Here is a 9031-nt window from a genome sequence, read left to right as displayed (position 1 = left end):
CTCAAACATCAGATAGAGCTCTAATCTCTAGAGTATATAAAGAACCCAAAAAGTTAAACAACAAAAATTAAATGACCCAATCAACAAATGGGCCAAGGACTTGAACAGAAACTTCTCAGAATAGGATATACAATCAATCAACAAATACATGAAAAAAGGCTCACCATCTCTAGCAATCAGAGACATTAAAATTGAAACTACTCTAAGATACCATCTCACTCCAATAAGAATGGCAGCCATTATGAAGTCAAACAACAATAAGTACTGGTGAGGTTGTGGGGGAAAAGATACACTCATACATTGCTGGTGGGACTGCAAATTGGTGCAGCCAATTTGGAAAGCAGCATGGAGATTACTTAGAAAGCTGGGAATGGAACCACCATTTGACCCAGCTATTCCCCTTCTCGGACTATAGCAAAAAGACCTAAAAAGAACATACTACAGGGACACAGCCACATCAATGTTTATAGCAGCACAATTCATAATAGCTAGAATGTGGAACCAACCTAGATGCCCTTCAATAGATGAATGGCATTTATACACAATGGAATATTACTCAGCACTAAAAAATAACACGATCATGGCATTTGCAGGCAAATGGATGGCATTAGAGCAGATTATGCTAAGTGAAGTGAGCCAATCCCTAAAAAAACGAATGCTGAATGTCTTCTCTGATATAAGGGGGGTAACTCAAAATGGGATAGGGAATAAGAGCATGAGAAGAAGACTACCACTAATAGGGAAGAAAGGTGGGAGGGAAAAAGAGGGAGAAGGGGAGTTGCACGGAAAATGGAAGGAGAAGCTCATTGTTATACAGAATACATATATGATGTTGTAATGAGAAAAAGAAAAAAAAAGTGTGTCACATTAGATTGGATAGAGAGAAAGGATGGGAGAAGAGGGGAGGAGTAAGGAGGACAGGAAGGGCAACAGAATAGAATAGACAATATGAATGATGTATGTACATTCCATGTATGTATTATATGTCAAAATACATTCTGCTGTCAAGTATAACTAAAAAAAAATTAAAAAATAAAGTTAAAAAAAATGACAGTACAATGATCTAAAATAACAGTTCTTATTTAACCAGTTGTTTAATTTTTATGGTTGCTTGCTCTATAAAAATAAAACTTAACAAAAACAATATTAAGGGTAAACTTAAAAAAAAGAAACATAAGTCATTAACCCAGCTAAAAAATTAAAAAGAAAAAAGAAAGAAAGAAAGAAAGTAGTGTATCATGAGAGTTTTTTCTGTTAGAAATAATTCAAATGACCATCCTAGAAAGAGTCAGCAGGTCTGGGGAGGTAGCTCAGTGGTAGTGAGCTGGCCAAGCATGCAGAAGGCCTTGGAATTTAAAGCCCAATACTGCAAGAAAAGAAAAGGGAGGGAAGGGAGAAAAAAGAAGGGAGGGAGGGAGGGAGGGAGGAAGGGAGGAAGGATGAAAGGAAGAAAACAAGGAAAAAATGAAGAAAGGGAGGGAGGAAGGAAGGAAGGAAGAAAAAAGGGAGAGGACAAAAGCAGGGAAAGGAATGGGTCATTAAAACAAAAGGGCAAGCAGTACACATATAAGAATATGACCTAAAATCTGTTGAGACAGTTTAGAAAGCTTTAGAATTTGCATGACATCAAACTGAGTGGTATTATGACTGTATAGAAATTTCTTAAGAAGCTCCATCTTGGCCTAGCCTAAACCAAACTCAGGGGTGAGTGGCATGGAGAGGACTCCTCTCTGGCTGGAGTGGAAGGGACCTGAACCCCTGGCACTTCAGGATGCACTGGGTAGGGAAGGAAGGGGCCAAGACACCCCTGATGGGCACTTGAGCACCACAAGGCTCCTGGGAGTCCTTCACCCCGGCTCCCCACATCACAACCCCACCCCCCCTTGCAGGGGTTCTCAGTGGTCTGCTCCGTTGCCTGGTGCAGGTTGGAATTCCTGAGCAAACTGACCTGAGTGTTCACAGCCATATTAGAGGGTGGTCCTGGAAGAAGCAGGAAGGGTTGTGGCAGCGTTGTCTGAAGACATGAAGCCAGGCCCTAATCCTTATGGCGTTCCTTGGGATTTGGTGATGTGTAGAGCTATTGGATGTTTTTGTCTTCTCTTGTTTTTGTTAAGACGTTTTCAGTGTGTTAAAAGCAGGCTTTATGTGGGAAGAGAAAAACAGCTGGCTCTAAAACTTTCTAGAAGAATTGAAGAAAAGTGTGAACTACTTGAAAAAGTTAGCCTTATTCAAAAAGAGCATGAAGGCACAGAGTCAACTTTAGACTCTCAAGTCCATGCAGGAAAAGTTCAAAGTGATAAAGAAAATCACGAGGAGTCTCTGACTGAAGGCTTGCTGAAGATGAAAGATAGGTCTTCTCCAAGCGCGGGAGCCCAAACAGATGTTGGCAACTTGGAATGGGGAATGAGGAGTGAATCAAGAATTGGTGCTCACTTGGATGATGAGCCAAAAGGAGCTTTAAAGAAACTGATTGGTGGTGCTAAGCTAAAGGCCTCCTTAGAAAACTTAGAAGGACAAAGATATCAAACTTGTGCTTTCTTATCTGAAGTAGAGAAAACAAAGGAAGACCTTAGAGAACAGATTAGAAGTCTGAAGACTGAACAGGCAACCTTGCTGTCAGAGAATACACGGCTTGAAGGTGAGAAGGAGAACCTTCGGCAGAAATGTAAAGTCATAATGGAACACTATCAAGAAAATAGGATGAAACTCTATGGGAAACTCAGAGTGGAGGAAAACTACCGGGTGGAGCAAGAGAAGAAACTTTCCAAGGTCAAAGAAGAGATGGGCCATATGAAGAAAGAGCTGGAGACCTACAGAAAACGAGCCAAATATCTTGAAGAAGAATTGGAGAGAACCATTCAGTCCTGTCAGGGGAAGATTATTTACTCTGAGAAAAAAGCACATGAGAGTGAATTGGCGGCTTGGATTGCTGAAAGAAACCTCCATTATTTCATGAAACAAAAGGCTCGCAATGGACAAAAGTTAACTGAAAGGGAGCTTCAGTTTGAACTTGTAGAGAAAGATCCCTGTGCACTTGGTGTTTCAAAGGCAGCATTGGGCAGAAAGAATTCCCCCAATGGTCCCTCATCATTGGGTCCTCCTTGGCAAGGTGGATGTTACTCGAATTATGGTAGACCATCGCGACCAGCAGAACTCAGAAGTTCTAATATGCCTTCTTTGGATAAAGAGGATTGGCCTATGTCTTCAGAAAGTCAATCCGGTAGAAAGGAGACCAAATTTGATCCTGGTGATACCAATGTGCCTGATTCATCTCTCTCTGCTGAAAACCAAGCAACTGGCTCTGGCTCATTGTTGGCACCTTTCCCTCCAGTCAGAGGTGAATTGTTTCCTGTGGACCCAAGGAGTCAGTTCACGAGAAGAGGACCATTTTTCCCTCTGCCTCCTCCAGGAAACAGGTATGGAGCACCCTCAAGATTATTTTCCACCAGGCCCACCACCCCCTCCATTTTTTCCAATGCCAGATGTCTGTGCAGGGAAGTGTTTTTCTCAAGACCTTCCCCCAAGAGCTGGATTTCCTCCACCCACCCCCCGCATTCTGAAAGTAGAAGTGAGTTCCCTTCAGGATTCATTCCATCTTCAAATGAGCCCGCTACTGAACATCCAGAACCACAACAAATTCCTACTGGTATTTTGGGGCCAATCCCTAGAGAAAGTATAGGTTTAATTTGGGGAAGTAACAATTTAAAAGGGGCCATCATGGTGATACCTGGAGTCGTAGATTCTTATTTTGAAGGAGAATTAAATGTTACTGTAAAGTCAAATTTTGCCCTTCGGTTTACTCCAAAAAATACAATTACTCAATTACTTTTATTATCCTGTAATTTGGATGGACATCCACAATTAAACTGTAATTAATTGTTTTTTAGGGAAAGACAAAGACAATCATGCAAAGGAAACAATACATACAAAATGGTTGGTGATGAAGCATGACTCCCATTTTAAAGATGAGGAAGATTAAGCGCAAAGGTAAATGAGTTGTCTAAAATCACATGAATATTAACAATGTATAAAGCAGAAAACAGGACTGTTTTAATCAATGTTGTACACCAGGAAATACCAGTACATGTTAGACAAGAACATCAAATAAAGATGAGTTCTTAGTCTCTTTATTCTACTCCTTTCTAAGAGATGCTCCACAGTTGACCCAGCTCCTGGTAGGTGGGGATGCAGGGAGTGGGACAAGCTTATTTAATCCCTCCCTAGCAGTCCTATGAGAGAGATATTTTTACTATTCCTATTTTATACATGAGAATATGAAGGTACAAAGAGGCTAACAAAGGTTGGAAATAAAGTGGAAATTCAAACCCAGGTGACTAACTTCACTAGGCCTTTAAGTTAGAATGCTTAACCATATCCCACAGTTTCTCCCTACTCTGTCAAACAATCCTAAGTCATTCTTGGCCTGAAAACATGAGGGATATCAAATAAGTTCTGGGACATCCAATGGTCACACATCTAAAAATTCACACAGGTCTTAACATTTGGCTTACAGGAAAAGGGTATCCCTTCAGTAGATAAACTCATGTACAATACGGTGTGGGCCCCTTCAGTAACATTTTTACAACCTGATTTAATTGGACAAGAACAAACTGAACAAAAAGTGGCAACCAAAAAAGTCTCAAAATAGCAGTAAAACAGAGAAAACAGAGAAACAGAGAAAGCCCAAATCCTTTTTTTCGCCTGAGTGTAGGGTTTTCTGGGGAGAAGGGCATGCAATGTATTTCAGATATACTAACATGCCTGCTGCCACTCACTGCACAAGAATTCAAAACCATAGGAAGGCATCTGGAATATAACCCTCCCTAATTTTATTTACCAAGGGTTCACAAGACAGGCCTAAGATATCTAACAATAAGGCTTGACTATGAATACATTTAAGGAAGCAGAGCTTTCAGAACTGTCAGGTTTCCTAGGGCACTAAAATGACTTCAGGAAATTTGGGACCAGTCTATAAGACACTAGATTCGTTAACATCAACTGACAATTTGAAACTGGCAATAAAATGGTTTTTCAATCTGTCAATCTAATATTTCACCTTGTGAGATATATTGGACACTAATAAATACAAGAATGAAGTTCCCTAAAGAAGTTTGTGCATAATTATCTATATCTAGAACTTTAAAGATGTATCAATCAATCCATCATCCCTTTCTACTGGAATGATTTGGAGTTGAAGGGACCCACCCAAGTCCAGGAATAAGACCACTTCTTTTCAAGCTCACTTTCAGCCCTATGCATCTGTAACTCTTCAGATGAGAGACTCCTAATCAGCAGTTTAGGATTTACCAGCACATCTCCAGGTCAGTAGGTCAAATTAGGATTTCTTTAAAGATTTCTCAGCATAGTGAAGAGGAAGGCTGCTTAACATCTTCATTGTCAGAACCACCATCATCCCACTTCTGTAACTTTAGTACCTTAAGACTCTTCTACCCTTCAGCTCCCCCGCCTTACAAAAACTACACATCAATTTCAGGGAAACAGAAAACAGCACCTCTTCACAAGGTTTTGAAGCTAAACCAATTCTGGATTACATCAGTTAAAAGAACAGAAAAGAAATGTGAGGTGAGAATTCTGTATATCAATATATTAACACATACATCCTATGAAATGGTCACTTCATGACTTGAGCTGTATGCTGAGCAATTGAAAAAGCAAGAAGCTGACTGACAGATGTAATACTTTGACTATGGTTCAAGCAGTATCACTCCCAGTAAGTGTATGGCCAATTTCCAAGTCTGTATGCCAGCCTTGCTCTAAACTATAGAAACACACATTTTTTGTTTGTTTTATTTGCAGGCCCTTTTAATTTGTAGACCCAAGTTTTACTTACAGTGATGCCTCTTACAAAACTGTTTTCAATGGTATTTGCCACGGAGCAGGTGAAAGTATAGGCTACTAATTCCTTCTGGAAACACCCCAACTCAATTCTATGACACACATATACGTTGTTCCTTAAACAACCTGCAGTTAAGTATCAGTGAGGCTCCAACAGACAGTGTCTAATATCAATAACGCTAAAATGTAAGGAGGTAAAAATCTGGAAAACCAGATCAAGGAGGGAACTCCGCCCATTTAGTTTCCCAGTTAAATTAGATATATGCATATATTAAATATAAGATTTAACCTAAATTCTGAAAAGGCTTTATTCCTTAAAAACATCTTTAATGTTGGAAACTTAGATGCAGGAAACAGCTACTTCTCCAGTATCTTCATTAGGTTTTAAGAACTGCAATCTCTTAAGGGTTCTATGACTATAACAGGGAAATACGATGTGAGGGAATTTAATAGTTTGCCTTGGGATTTAATAAAATCCCAAATCCTTAGGCCAGCATGATGGAGAATGCCTATAATCCCAGCAACCCAGGACGCTGATGCAGGAAGATTGCAAGTTTGAGGCCAGCCTCAGCAATTTAGCAAGGCCCTGAGCAACTTAGTAAAACATTAAAAAAAAAAAAAAAGGCTGGGGATGTAGCCCAGGGATAAAGCACTCCGGGATTCCATCCCTAGTACCAAATAAATCAGCAAACAAACAAAAATTCAATTCCTTGAAAGAGGGAGCAGCCTGAAAAGAAAGTGAGATTCCAAAATCAATTAACAGCATCATTACTCAAGAAAATTTTATAGCCTACCCAAGAGCACTGTTAGTAATTTTAATGCAATTCAATTTTCTTCACTCAAGGTAAAAAGGACCCCTCATAACTAGCACAATCTGAGAATACTGAATAAAGAAAACTGTTAATTTTCAACCAAAGCAAAATAAGCTCTATAGATCTTTTTTTTTTTTTTAAGAGGTATTTTGTCTAAATAAACTACTGTAGGAAAATGGCAATCTAAAGGGCATTTTAAAAACATCAATGTCCAAATGACTGAAATCGAATCGGTGTGTTTATAGTAATGCTCAGGGCCTCGGAGCAAAACTGTAGTTAGTCAACTAGTATGGCTCGCTCACAGAAGTGACAAATGCTTGAAAAGGAAAGGAATTAAGTGGGTTAAGTGCGGATTGGATGACTGTGTTTTGAGACCTGCTCACAGGAAACCACTACATCCTGCCCCAAGTCCCTGTCAGTCACCCGGCTCTCGGGTGTGGTTTCACTTTGCTTTTTTGGGGGGAATAACTTAAAAGCAAAATTACATTCTACTGGCCTTTTCAGATACAAAATAGTTTTATCACACCAAATAAAGCAGTACAACTACAAATGAAAGTAATATTTATTTCCAGTATTGATTAAAATAAGAGACTTTCTCCAGCTACAAGAATGCCACTCACTGCCTATAGATTATGTTTCAAAATTCCTTTATTGTGAAAAAGTTGAAAGCTCTCAGTCCTTTTTTGTGATCATATTAGAATATCTGAGGCCTGGTATTATATACAGAAAAAAGGTTGATGCAACTCACAGTTCTAAAGATTCAAGAGCAGGGTGCTATCATCTGCTTGTTTCTGGTGAGGACTTCATGGAAAATGGCTTCATAATGGTGTGTGTGTGTGTGTGTGTGTGTGTGTGTGTGTGTGTGTGAGTGAGAGAGAGAGAGAGAGAGAGAGAGAGAGAGAGAGATATTACATGATGAGACATGAAGCAAGAAAGACGTGAAAAGCCAAGTTTGCTTATAATGCCTCAAATAGATGCAGTCCCTTGAAATAAGTACTAATCTTCATTAATCTTCCAAGGGCAGTGCCCAACATTCCACTAGGTTCCATCTCTTTAGGGTCTATCATTTCAAATCCACCACACTAGGGACTAACTTTTCTTCATAGGAAATCTTGGGATCACTGGTTAGTTCCTATCAAACCATAACAGACTCCGTCCTCATATGAAGTTACTGGGAAACATGTGGGGCTCAATAGAAATCTACAAATCTGTCAAACAAATCAGGGCACTTTTGGTTTGAGAGTCACATAGGGTAGCTACTGAAGATATATTTTTTTCAAATCCTAAGATGTGATTTAAAAAAACAAACAAACAAATCCGCTGTCTCTGCATAGTGGCTTACATGAAAGTAGATCTGCTGGAGATTTGTCAGAACCGTGGATACACTGAATCGGATGAGGGACGAGTGGTTTTTGCTGTTAATTGCCTTGACGCTGGTAAAAAATAAAAAATAATAAAAAAAAAAGTAGAAAAATGAGCGAGGCAGGGCGGAGTACAGGTGTCCGGCCAAGCACCTCCCGCGCTCCCTAGCAGCACGCTGCGCGGCCCCCTCCGGGTCCCCAGGCGGCCTGCTTCCTCCCGCTGAGGGCGCCTTTTTCAAGCTCTCACGGGCTCCGGAGCTCGGGAGGCAGGCAGCCCCCTCCCCTCGGGCCAGCCTCTCCTCCGGCCGCTCCTCCCCATAATTGCTGCTCCGCACCCGCCTCGGGGCCGCTCCCCGGTGTCCGCCCGGAGGCCTGCTTCGGAAGGCGGCGGGAAGCTCCTCACGCCCCCGGCCCGCGCCCCCAGCCGCCGAGCCCCTCACGCCCGCGCGCCCAGGCCGCCTCCGCCGGCGCTGCCCGCTCTCCACTCCCTCCCCAGAGGGGTGGCCGCAGCCCACGCCGCCCCGTCCAGGCGACGCCTCCCCCAACACACCCCCTCCAGCCTCGCCCGCGCCTCACCGGCCCTCCCGGCCCACCATCCAGCGCCGCGCGGCGACGCCAACCCAGCGCGCCCATTGCCCCCTCAGCCGTGCGGCCGCTGCCGCCGGGGAAGCCCCTCAGCCGGCCCGCTTACAGACCTTGCCCCGTCGTCTCCCGCCTGGGGCTCTGCCGTCGCAGTCGCTGCCGGCGCCTCGGAAGAAGCCGCCGCCGCCGCCATGGTGCCGCCGGGCCCGTTCCGCCGCCCGGCGAGGCGGAGCCCAGCGGCGGCCTAGGCCTGGGCGCGCGGCCCCATCCGGGTCCCCGGGCGGCCCGCTTCCTCTCGCTGACGGCGCCTTTTTCAAGCTCTCACGGGCTCGGGAGCTCGGGAGCTCTGGAGGCAGGCAGCCCCCTCCCCTCGGGCCAGCCCCCCTTCCACGCCGCCGCCTGTCCTCCGGCCGCTCCTCC

General features: G+C 43.2%; 1 pseudogene across 1 annotated transcript; it reads left to right on the top strand.

The window, feature by feature from the left end:
- Window positions 1-2676: 2676 nt before the first annotated feature.
- On the top strand, window positions 2677-3979 carry LOC308652706 (melanoma inhibitory activity protein 2-like; annotated as a pseudogene). Its single transcript has 3 exons — window positions 2677-2866; window positions 3110-3646; window positions 3966-3979. The product of its transcript is annotated as a melanoma inhibitory activity protein 2-like (transcript).
- The last annotated feature ends 5052 nt before the right edge of the window (window positions 3980-9031 follow it).

The sequence above is a fragment of the Spermophilus citellus genome, assembly GCF_964194105.1.
Source record: "Spermophilus citellus genome assembly, chromosome: 7".
NCBI lineage: Eukaryota > Metazoa > Chordata > Mammalia > Rodentia > Sciuridae > Spermophilus > Spermophilus citellus.
Note: the sequence above shows the minus strand (reverse complement) of the source record. Positions and strands in the feature narration are given on the sequence as shown.